Raw genomic sequence first — 19,764 nt, forward strand, 5'->3', positions numbered from 1 at the left:
CAGATACACTAACAGTGAGGTACCAGGGACACTAACAGTGAGGTACCAGATACACTAACAGTGAGGTACCAGATACACTAACAGTGAGGTACCAGGGACACTAACAGTGAGGTACCAGATACACTAACAGTGAGGTACCAGATACACTAACAGCGAGGTACCAGATACACTAACAGCGAGGTACCAGATACACTAACAGCGAGGTACCAGATATACTAACAGTGAGATACCAGATACACTAACAGTGAGGTACCAGATACACTAACAGTGAGGTACCAGAAACACTAACAGCGAGGTACCAGATACACTAACAGTGAGGTACCAGATACACTAACAGTGAGGTACCAGATACACTAACAGCGAGGTACCAGATACACTAACAGTGAGGTACCAGATACACTAACAGTGAGGTACCAGGGATACTAACAGCGAGGTACCAGATACACTAACAGTGAGGTACCAGATACACTAACAGTGAGGTACCAGATACACTAACAGCGAGGTACCAGATACACTAACAGCGAGGTACCAGATACACTAACAGTGAGGTACCAGATACACTAACAGTGAGGTACCAGGGACACTAACAGCGAGGTACCAGATACACTAACAGTGAGGTACCAGATACACTAACAGTGAGGTACCAGATACACTAACAGCGAGGTACCAGATACACTAACAGTGAGGTACCAGATACACTAACAGTGAGGTACCAGGGACACTAACAGCGAGGTACCAGATACACTAACAGTGAGGTACCAGATACACTAACAGTGAGGTACCAGATACACTAACAGCGAGGTACCTGATACACTAACAGTGAGGTACCAGATACACTAACAATGAGGTACCAGGGACACTCACAGCGAGGTACCAGATACACTAACAGTGAGGTCCCAGATACACTAACAGTGAGGTACCAGATACACTAACAGTGAGGTACCAGATACACTAACAGTGAGGTACCAGATACACTAACAGTGAGGTACCAGATACACTAACAGTGAGGTACCAGATACACTGACAGTGAGGTACCAGATACACTAACAGCGAGATACCAGATACACTAACAGCGAGGTACCAGATACACTAACAGTGAGGTACCAGATACACTAACAGTGAGGTACCAGATACACTAACAGTGAGGTACCAGATACACTAACAGCGAGGTACCAGATACACTAACAGTGAGGTACCAGATACACTGACAGTGAGGTACCAGATACACTAACAGCGAGATACCAGATACACTAACAGCGAGGTACCAGATACACTAACAGTGAGGTACCAGATACACTAACAGTGAGGTGCCAGATACACTAACAGTGAGGTACCAGTGACACTAACAGTGAGGTATCAGAGACACTAACAGTGAGGTACCAGATACACTAACAGTGAGGTACCAGATACACTAACAGTGAGGTACCAGATACACTAACAGTGAGGTACCAGGGACACTAACAGCGAGGTACCAGATACACTAACAGCGAGGTACCAGATACACTAACAGCGAGGTACCAGATACACTAACAGCGAGGTACCAGATACACTAACAGCGAGGTACCAGATACACTAACAGCGAGGTACCAGATACACTAACAGCGAGGTACCAGATACACTAACAGCGAGGTACCAGATACACTAACAGCGAGGTACCAGGTACACTAACAGCGAGGTACCAGATACACTAACAGCGAGGTACCAGATACACTAACAGCGAGGTACCAGATACACTAACAGCGAGGTACCAGGTACACTAACAGCGAGGTACCAGATACACTAACAGCGAGGTACCAGATACACTAACAGCGAGGTACCAGATACACTAACAGCGAGGTACCAGATACACTAACAGCGAGGTACCAGATACACTAACAGCGAGGTACCAGATACACTAACAGCGAGGTACCAGGTACACTAACAGCGAGGTACCAGTTACACTAACAGCGAGGTACCAGATACACTAACAGCGAGGTACCAGATACACTAACAGCGAGGTACCAGATACACTAACAGCGAGGTACCAGATACACTACAGTGAGGTACCAGATACACTAACAGCGAGGTACCAGATACACTAACAGCGAGGTACCAGATACACTAACAGTGAGGTACCAGATACACTACAGTGAGGTACCAGATACACTAACAGTGAGGTATCAGATACACTAACAGTGAGGTACCAGATACACTAACAGCGAGGTACCAGATACACTAACAGCGAGGTACCAGATACACTAACAGTGAGGTACCAGATACACTAACAGTGAGGTACCAGATACACTAACAGCGAGGTACCAGATACACTAACAGCGAGGTACCAGATATACTAACAGTGAGGTACCAGATACACTAACAGTGAGGTACCAGATACACTAACAGTGAGGTACTAGATACACTAACAGCGAGGTACCAGATACACTAACAGTGAGGTACCAGATACACTAACAGTGAGGTACCAGGGATACTAACAGTGAGGTACCAGATACACTAACAGTGAGGTACCAGATACACTAACAGTGAGGTACAAGATACACTAACAGTGAGGTACCAGATACACTAACAGTGAGGTACTAGATACACTAACAGTGAGGTACCAGATACACTAACAGTGAGGTACCAGATACACTAACAGTGAGGTACCAGATACACTAACAGTGAGGTACCAGATACACTAACAGTGAGGTACCAGATACACTAACAGCGAGGTACCAGATACACTAACAGTGAGGTACCAGATACACTAACAGTGAGGTACCAGATACACTAACAGTGAGGTACCAGATACACTAACAGTGAGGTACCAGATACACTAACAGTGAGGTACCAGATACACTAACAGCGAGGTACCAGATACACTAACAGTGAGGTACCAGATACACTAACAGCGAGGTACCTGATACACTAACAGTGAGGTACCAGATACACTAACAGTGAGGTACCAGATACACTAAGAGTGAGGTACCAGGGACACTAACAGCGAGGTACCAGATACACTAACAGTGAGGTACCAGATACACTAACAGTGAGGTACCAGATACACTAACAGCGAGGTACCTGATACACTAACAGTGAGGTACCAGGGACACTCACAGCGAGGTACCAGATACACTAACAGTGAGGTACCAGATACACTAACAGTGAGGTACCAGATACACTAACAGTGAGGTACCAGATACACTAACAGTGAGGTACCAGATACACTAACAGTGAGGTACCAGATACACTGACAGTGAGGTACCAGATACACTAACAGCGAGATACCAGATACACTAACAGCGAGGTACCAGATACACTAACAGTGAGGTACCAGATACACTAACAGTGAGGTACCAGATACACTAACAGTGAGGTACCAGATACACTAACAGTGAGGTACCAGATACACTAACAGTGAGGTACCAGATACACTAACAGTGAGGTACCAGATACACTAACAGCGAGGTACCAGATACACTAACAGTGAGGTACCAGATACACTAACAGTGAGGTACCAGATACACTAACAGTGAGGTACCAGTGACACTAACAGTGAGGTATCAGAGACACTAACAGTGAGGTACCAGATACACTAACAGTGAGGTACCAGATACACTAACAGTGAGGTACCAGATACACTAACAGCGAGGTACCAGATACACTAACAGTGAGGTAACAGATACACTAACAGTGAGGTACCAGATACACTAACAGTGAGGTACCAGATACACTAACAGCGAGGTATCAGATACACTAACAGTGAGGTACCAGATACACTAACAGTGAGGTACCAGATACACTAACAGTGAGGTACCAGATACACTAACAGCGAGGTACCAGATACACTAACAGTGAGGTACCAGATACACTAACAGCGAGGTACCAGATACACTAACAGCGAGGTACCAGATACACTAACAGAGAGGTACCAGATACACTAACAGCGAGGTACCAGATACACTAACAGCGAGGTACCAGATACACTAACAGCGAGGTACCAGATACACTAACAGCGAGGTACCAGATACACTAACAGCGAGATACCAGATACACTAACAGCGAGGTACCAGATACACTAACAGTGAGGTACCAGATACACTAACAATGAGGTACCAGATACACTAACAGCGAGGTACCAGATACACTAACAGTGAGGTACCAGATACACTAACAGCGAGGTACCAGATACACTAACAGCGAGGTACCAGATACACTAACTGGGAGGTACCAGATACACTAACAGTGAGGTACCAGATACACTAACAGTGAGGTACCAGATACACTAACAGTGAGGTACTAGATACACTAACAGTGAGGTACCAGATACACTAACAGCGAGGTACCAGATACACTAACAGTGAGGTACCAGATACACTAACAGTGAGGTACCAGATACACTAACAGTGAGGTACCAGATACACTAACAGTGAGGTACCAGATACACTAACAGTGAGGTACCAGATACACCAACAGTGAGGTACCAGGGACACTAACAGCGAGGTACCAGATTCACTAACAGTGAGGTACCAGATACACTAACAGTGAGGTACCAGATACACTAACAGCGAGGTACCTGATACACTAACAGTGAAGTACCAGATACACTAACAATGAGGTACCAGGGACACTCACAGCGAGGTACCAGATACACTAACAGTGAGGTCCCAGATACACTAACAGTGAGGTACCAGATACAGTAACAGTGAGGTACCAGATACACTAACAGTGAGGTACCAGATACACTGACAGTGAGGTACCAGATACACTAACAGCGAGATACCAGATACACTAACAGCGAGGTACCAGATACACTAACAGTGAGGTACCAGATACACTAACAGTGAGGTACCAGATACACTAACAGTGAGGTACCGGATACACTAACAGCGAGGTACCAGATACACAACAGTGAGGTACCAGATACACTAACAGTGAGGTACCAGGGACACCAACAGTGAGGTACCAGATACACTAACAGCGAGGTACCAGATACACTAACAGTGAGGTACCAGATACACTAACAGCGAGGTACCAGGGACACTAACAGCGAGGTACCAGATACACTAACAGCGAGGTACCAGGTACACTAACAGCGAGGTACCAGTTACACTAACAGCGAGGTACCAGATACACTAACAGCGAGGTACCAGATACACTAACAGCGAGGTACCAGATACACTAACAGCGAGGTACCAGATACACTAACAGCGAGGTACCAGATACACTAACAGTGAGGTACCAGATACACTAACAGTGAGGTACCAGATACACTAACAGTGAGGTACTAGATACACTAACAGTGAGGTACCAGATACACTAACAGCGAGGTACCAGATACACTAACAGTGAGGTACCAGATACACTAACAGTGAGGTACCAGATACACTAACAGTGAGGTACCAGATACACTAACAGCGAGGTACCAGATACACTAACAGTGAGGTACCAGGGACACTAACAGTGAGGTACCAGATACACTAACAGTGAGGTACCAGTGACACTAACAGTGAGGTATCAGAGACACTAACAGTGAGGTACCAGATACACTAACAGTGAGGTACCAGATACACTAACAGTGAGGTACCAGATACACTAACAGTGAGGTACCAGATACACTAACAGCGAGGTACCAGATACACTAACAGTGAGGTAACAGATACACTAACAGTGAGGTACCAGATACACTAACAGCGAGGTATCAGATACACTAACAGTGAGGTACCAGATACACTAACAGTGAGGTACCAGATACACTAACAGTGAGGTACCAGATACACTAACAGCGAGGTACCAGATACACTAACAGTGAGGTACCAGATACACTAACAGCGAGGTACCAGATACACTAACAGCGAGGTACCAGATACACTAACAGAGAGGTACCAGATACACTAACAGCGAGGTACCAGATACACTAACAGCGAGGTACCAGATACACTAACAGCGAGGTACCAGATACACTAACAGCGAGGTACCAGATACACTAACAGCGAGGTACCAGATACACTAACAGCGAGATACCAGATACACTAACAGCGAGGTACCAGATACACTAACAGTGAGGTACCAGATACACTAACAATGAGGTACCAGATACACTAACAGCGAGGTACCAGATACACTAACAGTGAGGTACCAGATACACTAACAGCGAGGTACCAGATACACTAACAGCGAGGTACCAGATACACTAACAGGGAGGTACCAGATACACTAACAGTGAGGTACCAGATACACTAACAGTGAGGTACCAGATACACTAACAGTGAGGTACTAGATACACTAACAGTGAGGTACCAGATACACTAACAGCGAGGTACCAGATACACTAACAGTGAGGTACCAGATACACTAACAGTGAGGTACCAGATACACTAACAGTGAGGTACCAGATACACTAACAGTGAGGTACCAGATACACTAACAGTGAGGTACCAGATACACCAACAGTGAGGTACCAGGGACACTAACAGCGAGGTACCAGATTCACTAACAGTGAGGTACCAGATACACTAACAGTGAGGTACCAGATACACTAACAGCGAGGTACCTGATACACTAACAGTGAAGTACCAGATACACTAACAATGAGGTACCAGGGACACTCACAGCGAGGTACCAGATACACTAACAGTGAGGTCCCAGATACACTAACAGTGAGGTACCAGATACAGTAACAGTGAGGTACCAGATACACTAACAGTGAGGTACCAGATACACTGACAGTGAGGTACCAGATACACTAACAGCGAGATACCAGATACACTAACAGCGAGGTACCAGATACACTAACAGTGAGGTACCAGATACACTAACAGTGAGGTACCAGATACACTAACAGTGAGGTACCGGATACACTAACAGCGAGGTACCAGATACACAACAGTGAGGTACCAGATACACTAACAGTGAGGTACCAGGGACACCAACAGGGAGGTACCAGATACACTAACAGCGAGGTACCAGATACACTAACAGTGAGGTACCAGATACACTAACAGCGAGGTACCAGGGACACTAACAGCGAGGTACCAGATACACTAACAGCGAGGTACCAGGTACACTAACAGCGAGGTACCAGTTACACTAACAGCGAGGTACCAGATACACTAACAGCGAGGTACCAGATACACTAACAGCGAGGTACCAGATACACTAACAGCGAGGTACCAGATACACTAACAGCGAGGTACCAGATACACTAACAGTGAGGTACCAGATACACTAACAGTGAGGTACCAGATACACTAACAGTGAGGTACTAGATACACTAACAGCGAGGTACCAGATACACTAACAGCGAGGTACCAGATACACTAACAGTGAGGTACCAGATACACTAACAGTGAGGTACCAGATACACTAACAGCGAGGTACCAGATACACTAACAGCGAGGTACCAGATACACTAACAGTGAGGTACCAGGGACACTAACAGTGAGGTACCAGATACACTAACAGCGAGGTACCAGGGACACTCACAGCGAGGTACCAGATACACTAACAGTGAGGTACCAGATACACTAACAGTGAGGTACCAGATACACTAACAGTGAGGTACCAGATACACTAACAGTGAGGTACGAGATACACTAACAGTGAGGTACCAGATACACTAACAGTGAGGTACCAGATACACTAACAGCGAGGTACCAGATACACTAACAGCGAGGTACCAGATACACTAACAGCGAGGTACCAGATACACTAACAGTGAGGTACCAGATACACTAACAGTGAGGTACCAGATACACTAACAGCGAGGTACCAGATACACTAACAGCGAGGTACCAGATATACTAACAGTGAGGTACCAGATACACTAACAGTGAGGTACCAGATACACTAACAGTGAGGTACTAGATACACTAACAGCGAGGTACCAGATACACTAACAGTGAGGTACCAGATACACTAACAGTGAGGTACCAGGGATACTAACAGTGAGGTACCAGATACACTAACAGTGAGGTACCAGATACACTAACAGTGAGGTACAAGATACACTAACAGTGAGGTACCAGATACACTAACAGTGAGGTACTAGATACACTAACAGTGAGGTACCAGATACACTAACAGTGAGGTACCAGATACACTAACAGTGAGGTACCAGATACACTAACAGTGAGGTACCAGATACACTAACAGTGAGGTACCAGATACACTAACAGCGAGGTACCAGATACACTAACAGTGAGGTACCAGATACACTAACAGTGAGGTACCAGATACACTAACAGTGAGGTACCAGATACACTAACAGTGAGGTACCAGATACACTAACAGTGAGGTACCAGATACACTAACAGCGAGGTACCAGATACACTAACAGTGAGGTACCAGATACACTAACAGCGAGGTACCTGATACACTAACAGTGAGGTACCAGATACACTAACAGTGAGGTACCAGATACACTAAGAGTGAGTTACCAGGGACACTAACAGCGAGGTACCAGATACACTAACAGTGAGGTACCAGATACACTAACAGTGAGGTACCAGATACACTAACAGCGAGGTACCTGATACACTAACAGTGAGGTACCAGGGACACTCACAGCGAGGTACCAGATACACTAACAGTGAGGTACCAGATACACTAACAGTGAGGTACCAGATACACTAACAGTGAGGTACCAGATACACTAACAGTGAGGTACCAGATACACTAACAGTGAGGTACCAGATACACTGACAGTGAGGTACCAGATACACTAACAGCGAGATACCAGATACACTAACAGCGAGGTACCAGATACACTAACAGTGAGGTACCAGATACACTAACAGTGAGGTACCAGATACACTAACAGTGAGGTACCAGATACACTAACAGTGAGGTACCAGTGACACTAACAGTGAGGTATCAGAGACACTAACAGTGAGGTACCAGATACACTAACAGTGAGGTACCAGATACACTAACAGTGAGGTACCAGATACACTAACAGTGAGGTACCAGATACACTAACAGCGAGGTACCAGATACACTAACAGTGAGGTAACAGATACACTAACAGTGAGGTACCAGATACACTAACAGTGAGGTACCAGATACACTAACAGCGAGGTATCAGATACACTAACAGTGAGGTACCAGATACACTAACAGTGAGGTACCAGATACACTAACAGTGAGGTACCAGATACACTAACAGCGAGGTACCAGATACACTAACAGTGAGGTACCAGATACACTAACAGCGAGGTACCAGATACACTAACAGCGAGGTACCAGATACACTAACAGAGAGGTACCAGATACACTAACAGCGAGGTACCAGATACACTAACAGCGAGGTACCAGATACACTAACAGCGAGGTACCAGATACACTAACAGCGAGGTACCAGATACACTAACAGCGAGATACCAGATACACTAACAGCGAGGTACCAGATACACTAACAGTGAGGTACCAGATACACTAACAATGAGGTACCAGATACACTAACAGCGAGGTACCAGATACACTAACAGTGAGGTACCAGATACACTAACAGCGAGGTACCAGATACACTAACAGCGAGGTACCAGATACACTAACTGGGAGGTACCAGATACACTAACAGTGAGGTACCAGATACACTAACAGTGAGGTACCAGATACACTAACAGTGAGGTACTAGATACACTAACAGTGAGGTACCAGATACACTAACAGCGAGGTACCAGATACACTAACAGTGAGGTACCAGATACACTAACAGTGAGGTACCAGATACACTAACAGTGAGGTACCAGATACACTAACAGTGAGGTACCAGATACACTAACAGTGAGGTACCAGATACACCAACAGTGAGGTACCAGGGACACTAACAGCGAGGTACCAGATTCACTAACAGTGAGGTACCAGATACACTAACAGTGAGGTACCAGATACACTAACAGCGAGGTACCTGATACACTAACAGTGAAGTACCAGATACACTAACAATGAGGTACCAGGGACACTCACAGCGAGGTACCAGATACACTAACAGTGAGGTCCCAGATACACTAACAGTGAGGTACCAGATACAGTAACAGTGAGGTACCAGATACACTAACAGTGAGGTACCAGATACACTGACAGTGAGGTACCAGATACACTAACAGCGAGATACCAGATACACTAACAGCGAGGTACCAGATACACTAACAGTGAGGTACCAGATACACTAACAGTGAGGTACCAGATACACTAACAGTGAGGTACCGGATACACTAACAGCGAGGTACCAGATACACAACAGTGAGGTACCAGATACACTAACAGTGAGGTACCAGGGACACCAACAGTGAGGTACCAGATACACTAACAGCGAGGTACCAGATACACTAACAGTGAGGTACCAGATACACTAACAGCGAGGTACCAGGGACACTAACAGCGAGGTACCAGATACACTAACAGCGAGGTACCAGGTACACTAACAGCGAGGTACCAGTTACACTAACAGCGAGGTACCAGATACACTAACAGCGAGGTACCAGATACACTAACAGCGAGGTACCAGATACACTAACAGCGAGGTACCAGATACACTAACAGCGAGGTACCAGATACACTAACAGTGAGGTACCAGATACACTAACAGTGAGGTACCAGATACACTAACAGTGAGGTACTAGATACACTAACAGTGAGGTACCAGATACACTAACAGCGAGGTACCAGATACACTAACAGTGAGGTACCAGATACACTAACAGTGAGGTACCAGATACACTAACAGTGAGGTACCAGATACACTAACAGCGAGGTACCAGATACACTAACAGTGAGGTACCAGGGACACTAACAGTGAGGTACCAGATACACTAACAGTGAGGTACCAGTGACACTAACAGTGAGGTATCAGAGACACTAACAGTGAGGTACCAGATACACTAACAGTGAGGTACCAGATACACTAACAGTGAGGTACCAGATACACTAACAGTGAGGTACCAGATACACTAACAGCGAGGTACCAGATACACTAACAGTGAGGTAACAGATACACTAACAGTGAGGTACCAGATACACTAACAGCGAGGTATCAGATACACTAACAGTGAGGTACCAGATACACTAACAGTGAGGTACCAGATACACTAACAGTGAGGTACCAGATACACTAACAGCGAGGTACCAGATACACTAACAGTGAGGTACCAGATACACTAACAGCGAGGTACCAGATACACTAACAGCGAGGTACCAGATACACTAACAGAGAGGTACCAGATACACTAACAGCGAGGTACCAGATACACTAACAGCGAGGTACCAGATACACTAACAGCGAGGTACCAGATACACTAACAGCGAGGTACCAGATACACTAACAGCGAGGTACCAGATACACTAACAGCGAGATACCAGATACACTAACAGCGAGGTACCAGATACACTAACAGTGAGGTACCAGATACACTAACAATGAGGTACCAGATACACTAACAGCGAGGTACCAGATACACTAACAGTGAGGTACCAGATACACTAACAGCGAGGTACCAGATACACTAACAGCGAGGTACCAGATACACTAACAGGGAGGTACCAGATACACTAACAGTGAGGTACCAGATACACTAACAGTGAGGTACCAGATACACTAACAGTGAGGTACTAGATACACTAACAGTGAGGTACCAGATACACTAACAGCGAGGTACCAGATACACTAACAGTGAGGTACCAGATACACTAACAGTGAGGTACCAGATACACTAACAGTGAGGTACCAGATACACTAACAGTGAGGTACCAGATACACTAACAGTGAGGTACCAGATACACCAACAGTGAGGTACCAGGGACACTAACAGCGAGGTACCAGATTCACTAACAGTGAGGTACCAGATACACTAACAGTGAGGTACCAGATACACTAACAGCGAGGTACCTGATACACTAACAGTGAAGTACCAGATACACTAACAATGAGGTACCAGGGACACTCACAGCGAGGTACCAGATACACTAACAGTGAGGTCCCAGATACACTAACAGTGAGGTACCAGATACAGTAACAGTGAGGTACCAGATACACTAACAGTGAGGTACCAGATACACTGACAGTGAGGTACCAGATACACTGACAGTGAGGTACCAGATACACTAACAGCGAGATACCAGATACACTAACAGCGAGGTACCAGATACACTAACAGTGAGGTACCAGATACACTAACAGTGAGGTACCAGATACACTAACAGTGAGGTACCGGATACACTAACAGCGAGGTACCAGATACACAACAGTGAGGTACCAGATACACTAACAGTGAGGTACCAGGGACACCAACAGTGAGGTACCAGATACACTAACAGCGAGGTACCAGATACACTAACAGTGAGGTACCAGATACACTAACAGCGAGGTACCAGGGACACTAACAGCGAGGTACCAGATACACTAACAGCGAGGTACCAGGTACACTAACAGCGAGGTACCAGTTACACTAACAGCGAGGTACCAGATACACTAACAGCGAGGTACCAGATACACTAACAGCGAGGTACCAGATACACTAACAGCGAGGTACCAGATACACTAACAGCGAGGTACCAGATACACTAACAGTGAGGTACCAGATACACTAACAGTGAGGTACCAGATACACTAACAGTGAGGTACCAGATACACTAACAGCGAGGTACCAGATACACTAACAGTGAGGTACCAGATACACTAACAGTGAGGTACCAGATACACTAACAGTGAGGTACCAGATACACTAACAGCGAGGTACCAGATACACTAACAGTGAGGTACCAGGGACACTAACAGTGAGGTACCAGATACACTAACAGTGAGGTACCAGGGACACTCACAGCGAGGTACCAGATACACTAACAGTGAGGTACCAGATACACTAACAGTGAGGTACCAGATACACTAACAGTGAGGTACCAGATACACTAACAGTGAGGTACGAGATACACTAACAGTGAGGTACCAGATACACTAACAGTGAGGTACCAGATACACTAACAGCGAGGTACCAGATACACTAACAGCGAGGTACCAGATACACTAACAGCGAGGTACCAGATACACTAACAGCGAGGTACCAGATACACTAACAGTGAGGTACCAGATACACTAACAGTGAGGTACTAGATACACTAACAGTGAGGTACCAGATACACTAACAGCGAGGTACCAGATACACTAACAGTGAGGTACCAGATACACTAACAGTGAGGTACCAGATACACTAACAGTGAGGTACCAGATACACTAACAGCGAGGTACCAGATACACTAACAGTGAGGTACCAGATACACTAACAGTGAGGTACCAGATACACTAACAGTGAGGTACCAGATACACTAACAGTGAGGTACCAGATACACTAACAGTGAGGTACCAGATACACTAACAGCGAGGTACCAGATACACTAACAGTGAGGTACCAGATACACTAACAGCGAGGTACCTGATACACCAACAGTGAGGTACCAGATACACTAACAGTGAGGTACCAGATACACTAACAGTGAGGTACCAGGGACACTAACAGCGAGGTACCAGATACACTAACAGTGAGGTACCAGATACACTAACAGTGAGGTACCAGATACACTAACAGCGAGGTACCTGATACACTAACAGTGAGGTACCAGGGACACTCACAGCGAGGTACCAGATACACTAACAGTGAGGTCCCAGATACACTAACAGTGAGGTACCAGATACACTAACAGTGAGGTACCAGATACACTAACAGTGAGGTACCAGATACACTAACAGTGAGGTACCAGATACACTAACAGTGAGGTACCAGATACACTGACAGTGAGGTACCAGATACACTAACAGCGAGATACCAGATACACTAACAGCGAGGTACCAGATACACTAACAGTGAGGTACCAGATACACTAACAGTGAGGTACCAGATACACTAACAGTGAGGTACCAGATACACTAACAGTGAGGTACCAGTGACACTAACAGTGAGGTATCAGAGACACTAACAGTGAGGTACCAGATACACTAACAGTGAGGTACCAGATACACTAACAGTGAGGTACCAGATACACTAACAGTGAGGTACCAGATACACTAACAGCGAGGTACCAGATACACTAACAGCGAGGTATCAGATACACTAACAGTGAGGTACCAGATACACTAACAGTGAGGTACCAGATACACTAACAGTGAGGCACCAGATACACTAACAGTGAGGTACCAGATACACTAACAGTGAGGTACCAGATACACTAACAGCGAGGTACCAGATACACTAACAGTGAGGTACCAGATACACTAACAGCGAGGTACCAGATACACTAACAGCGAGGTACCAGATACACTAACAGAGAGGTACCAGATACACTAACAGCGAGGTACCAGATACACTAACAGCGAGGTACCAGATACACTAACAGCGAGGTACCAGATACACTAACAGCGAGGTACCAGATACACTAACAGCGAGGTACCAGATACACTAACAGCGAGATACCAGATACACTAACAGCGAGGTACCAGATACACTAACAGTGAGGTACCAGATACACTAACAATGAGGTACCAGATACACTAACAGCGAGGTACCAGATACACTAACAGTGAGGTACCAGATACACTAACAGCGAGGTACCAGATACACTAACAGCGAGGTACCAGATACACTAACAGGGAGGTACCAGATACACTAACAGTGAGGTACCAGATACACTAACAGTGAGGTACCAGATACACTAACAGTGAGGTACTAGATACACTAACAGTGAGGTACCAGATACACTAACAGCGAGGTACCAGATACACTAACAGTGAGGTACCAGATACACTAACAGTGAGGTACTTCAGATACACTAACAGTGAGGTACCAGATACACTAACAGTGAGGTACCAGATACACTAACAGTGAGGTACCAGATACACCAACAGTGAGGTACCAGGGACACTAACAGCGAGGTACCAGATTCACTAACAGTGAGGTACCAGATACACTAACAGTGAGGTACCAGATACACTAACAGCGAGGTACCTGATACACTAACAGTGAAGTACCAGATACACTAACAATGAGGTACCAGGGACACTCACAGCGAGGTACCAGATACACTAACAGTGAGGTCCCAGATACACTAACAGTGAGGTACCAGATACAGTAACAGTGAGGTACCAGATACACTAACAGTGAGGTACCAGATACACTGACAGTGAGGTACCAGATACACTAACAGCGAGATACCAGATACACTAACAGCGAGGTACCAGATACACTAACAGTGAGGTACCAGATACACTAACAGTGAGGTACCAGATACACTAACAGTGAGGTACCGGATACACTAACAGCGAGGTACCAGATACACAACAGTGAGGTACCAGATACACTAACAGTGAGGTACCAGGGACACCAACAGTGAGGTACCAGATACACTAACAGCGAGGTACCAGATACACTAACAGTGAGGTACCAGATACACTAACAGCGAGGTACCAGGGACACTAACAGCGAGGTACCAGATACACTAACAGCGAGGTACCAGGTACACTAACAGCGAGGTACCAGTTACACTAACAGCGAGGTACCAGATACACTAACAGCGAGGTACCAGATACACTAACAGCGAGGTACCAGATACACTAACAGCGAGGTACCAGATACACTAACAGCGAGGTACCAGATACACTAACAGTGAGGTACCAGATACACTAACAGTGAGGTACCAGATAAACTAACAGTGAGGTACTAGATACACTAACAGTGAGGTACCAGATACACTAACAGCGAGGTACCAGATACACTAACAGTGAGGTACCAGATACACTAACAGTGAGGTACCAGATACACTAACAGTGAGGTACCAGATACACTAACAGCGAGGTACCAGATACACTAACAGTGAGGTACCAGGGACACTAACAGTGAGGTACCAGATACACTAACAGTGAGGTACCAGATACACTAACAGTGAGGTACCAGGGACACTAACAGTGAGGTACCAGATACACTAACAGTGAGGTACCAGATACACTAACAGCGAGGTACCAGATACACTAACAGCGAGGTACCAGATACACTAACAGCGAGGTACCAGATACACTAACAATGAGGTACCAGATACACTAACAGTGAGGTACCAGATACACTAACAGTGAGGTAACAGATACACTAACAGCGAGGTACCAGATACACTAACAGTGAGGTACCAGATACACTAACAGTGAGGTACCAGGGATACTAACAGCGAGGTACCAGATACACTAACAGTGAGGTACCAGATACACAAACAGTGAGGTACCAGATACACTAACAGCGAGGTACCAGATACACTAACAGCGAGGTACCAGATACACTAACAGTGAGGTACCAGATACACTAACAGTGAGGTACCAGGGACACTAACAGCGAGGTACCAGATACACTAACAGTGAGGTACCAGATACACTAACAGTGAGGTACCAGATACACTAACAGCGAGGTACCAGATACACTAACAGTGAGGTACCAGATACACTAACAGTGAGGTACCAGGGACACTAACAGCGAGGTACCAGATACACTAACAGTGAGGTACCAGATACACTAACAGTGAGGTACCAGATACACTAACAGCGAGGTACCTGATACACTAACAGTGAGGTACCAGATACACTAACAATGAGGTACCAGGGACACTCACAGCGAGGTACCAGATACACTAACAGTGAGGTCCCAGATACACTAACAGTGAGGTACCAGATACACTAACAGTGAGGTACCAGATACACTAACAGTGAGGTACCAGATACACTAACAGTGAGGTACCAGATACACTAACAGTGAGGTACCAGATACACTAACAGCGAGGTACCAGATACACTAACAGTGAGGTACCAGATACACTAACAGTGAGGTACCAGGGACACTAACAGCGAGGTACCAGATACACTAACAGTGAGGTACCAGGGACACTAACAGTGAGGTACCAGATACACTAACAGTGAGGTACCAGATACACTAACAGTGAGGTACCAGATACACTAACAGCGAGGTACCAGATACACTAACAGTGAGGTACCAGATACACTGACAGTGAGGTACCAGATACACTAACAGCGAGATACCAGATACACTAACAGCGAGGTACCAGATACACTAACAGTGAGGTACCAGATACACTAACAGTGAGGTGCCAGATACACTAACAGTGAGGTACCAGTGACACTAACAGTGAGGTATCAGAGACACTAACAGTGAGGTACCAGATACACTAACAGTGAGGTACCAGATACACTAACAGTGAGGTACCAGATACACTAACAGTGAGGTACCAGGGACACTAACAGCGAGGTACCAGATACACTAACAGCGAGGTACCAGATACACTAACAGTGAGGTACCAGATACACTAACAGCGAGGTGCCAGATACACTAAAAGTGAGGTACCAGTGACACTAACAGTGAGGTATCAGAGACACTAACAGTGAGGTACCAGATACACTAACAGTGAGGTACCAGATACACTAACAGTGAGGTACCAGATACACTAACAGTGAGGTACCAGGGACACTAACAGCGAGGTACCAGATACACTAACAGCGAGGTACCAGATACACTAACAGTGAGGTACCAGATACACTAACAGCGAGGTACCAGATACACTAACAGCGAGGTACCAGATACACTAACAGCGAGGTACCAGATACACTAACAGCGAGGTACCAGATACACTAACAGCGAGGTACCAGATACACTAACAGCGAGGTACCAGGTACACTAACAGCGAGGTACCAGATACACTAACAGCGAGGTACCAGATACACTAACAGCGAGGTACCAGATACACTAACAGCGAGTTACCAGATACACTAACAGCGAGGTACCAGATACACTAACAGCGAGGTACCAGATACACTAACAGCGAGGTACCAGATACACTAACAGCGAGGTACCAGATACACTAACAGCGAGGTACCAGATACACTAACAGCGAGGTACCAGATACACTAACAGCGAGGTACCAGATACACTAACAGCGAGGTACCAGATACACTAACAGCGAGGTACCAGTTACACTAACAGCGAGGTACCAGTTACACTAACAGCGAGGTACCAGATACACTAACAGTGAGGTACCAGATACACTAACAGCGAGGTACCAGATACACTAACAGCGAGGTACCAGATACACTACAGTGAGGTACCAGATACACTAACAGCGAGGTACCAGATACACTAACAGCGAGGTACCAGATACACTAACAGTGAGGTACCAGATACACTACAGTGAGGTACCAGATACACTAACAGTGAGGTATCAGATACACTAACAGTAAGGTACCAGATACACTAACAGCGAGGTACCAGATACACTAACAGCGACGTACCAGATACACTAACAGTGAGGTACCAGATACACTAACAGTGAGGTACCAGATACACTAACAGTGAGGTACCAGATACACTAACAGCGAGGTACCAGATACACTAACAGCGAGGTACCAGATACACTAACAGTGAGGTACCAGATACACTAACAGTGAGGTACCAGATACACTAACAGTGAGGTACCAGATACACTAACAGTGAGGTACCAGATACACTAACAGCGAGGTACCAGATACACTAACAGTGAGGTACCAGATACACTAACAGTGAGGTACCAGGGATACTAACAGTGAGGTACCAGATACACTAACAGTGAGGTACCAGATACACTAACAGTGAGGTACCAGATACACTAACAGTGAGGTACCAGATACACTAACAGTGAGGTACGAGATACACTAACAGTGAGGTACCAGATACACTAACAGTGAGGTACCAGATACACTAACAGTGAGGTACCAGATACACTAACAGTGAGGTACCAGATACACTAACAGTGAGGTACCAGATACACTAACAGCGAGGTACCAGATACACTAACAGTGAGGTACCAGATACACTAACAGTGAGGTACCAGATACACTAACAGTGAGGTACCAGATACACTAACAGTGAGGTACCAGATACACTAACAGCGAGGTACCAGATACACTAACAGTGAGGTACCAGATACACTAACAGCGAGGTACCTGATACACTAACAGTGAGGTACCAGATACACTAACAGTGAGGTACCAGATACACTAACAGTGAGGTACCAGGGACACTAACAGCGAGGTACCAGATACACTAACAGTGAGGTACCAGATACACTAACAGTCAGGTACCAGATACACTAACAGCGAGGTACCTGATACACTAACAGTGAGGTACCAGGGACACTCACAGCGAGGTACCAGATACACTAACAGTGAGGTCCCAGATACACTAACAGTGAGGTACCAGATACACTAACAGTGAGGTACCAGATACACTAACAGTGAGGTACCAGATACACTAACAGTGAGGTACCAGATACACTAACAGTGAGGTACCAGATACACTGACAGTGAGGTACCAGATACACTAACAGCGAGATACCAGATACACTAACAGCGAGGTACCAGATACACTAACAGTGAGGTACCAGATACACTAACAGTGAGGTACCAGATACACTAACAGTGAGGTACCAGATACACTAACAGTGAGGTACCAGTGACACTAACAGTGAGGTATCAGAGACACTAACAGTGAGGTACCAGATACACTAACAGTGAGGTACCAGATACACTAACAGTGAGGTACCAGATACACTAACAGTGAGGTACCAGATACACTAACAGCGAGGTACCAGATACACTAACAGTGAGGTAACAGATACACTAACAGTGAGGTACCAGATACACTAACAGTGAGGTACCAGATACACTAACAGCGAGGTACCAGATACACTAACAGTGAGGTACCAGATACACTAACA

This window comes from Pristiophorus japonicus, unplaced genomic scaffold, assembly GCF_044704955.1.
Source record: "Pristiophorus japonicus isolate sPriJap1 unplaced genomic scaffold, sPriJap1.hap1 HAP1_SCAFFOLD_338, whole genome shotgun sequence".
Lineage (NCBI taxonomy): Eukaryota > Metazoa > Chordata > Chondrichthyes > Pristiophoridae > Pristiophorus > Pristiophorus japonicus.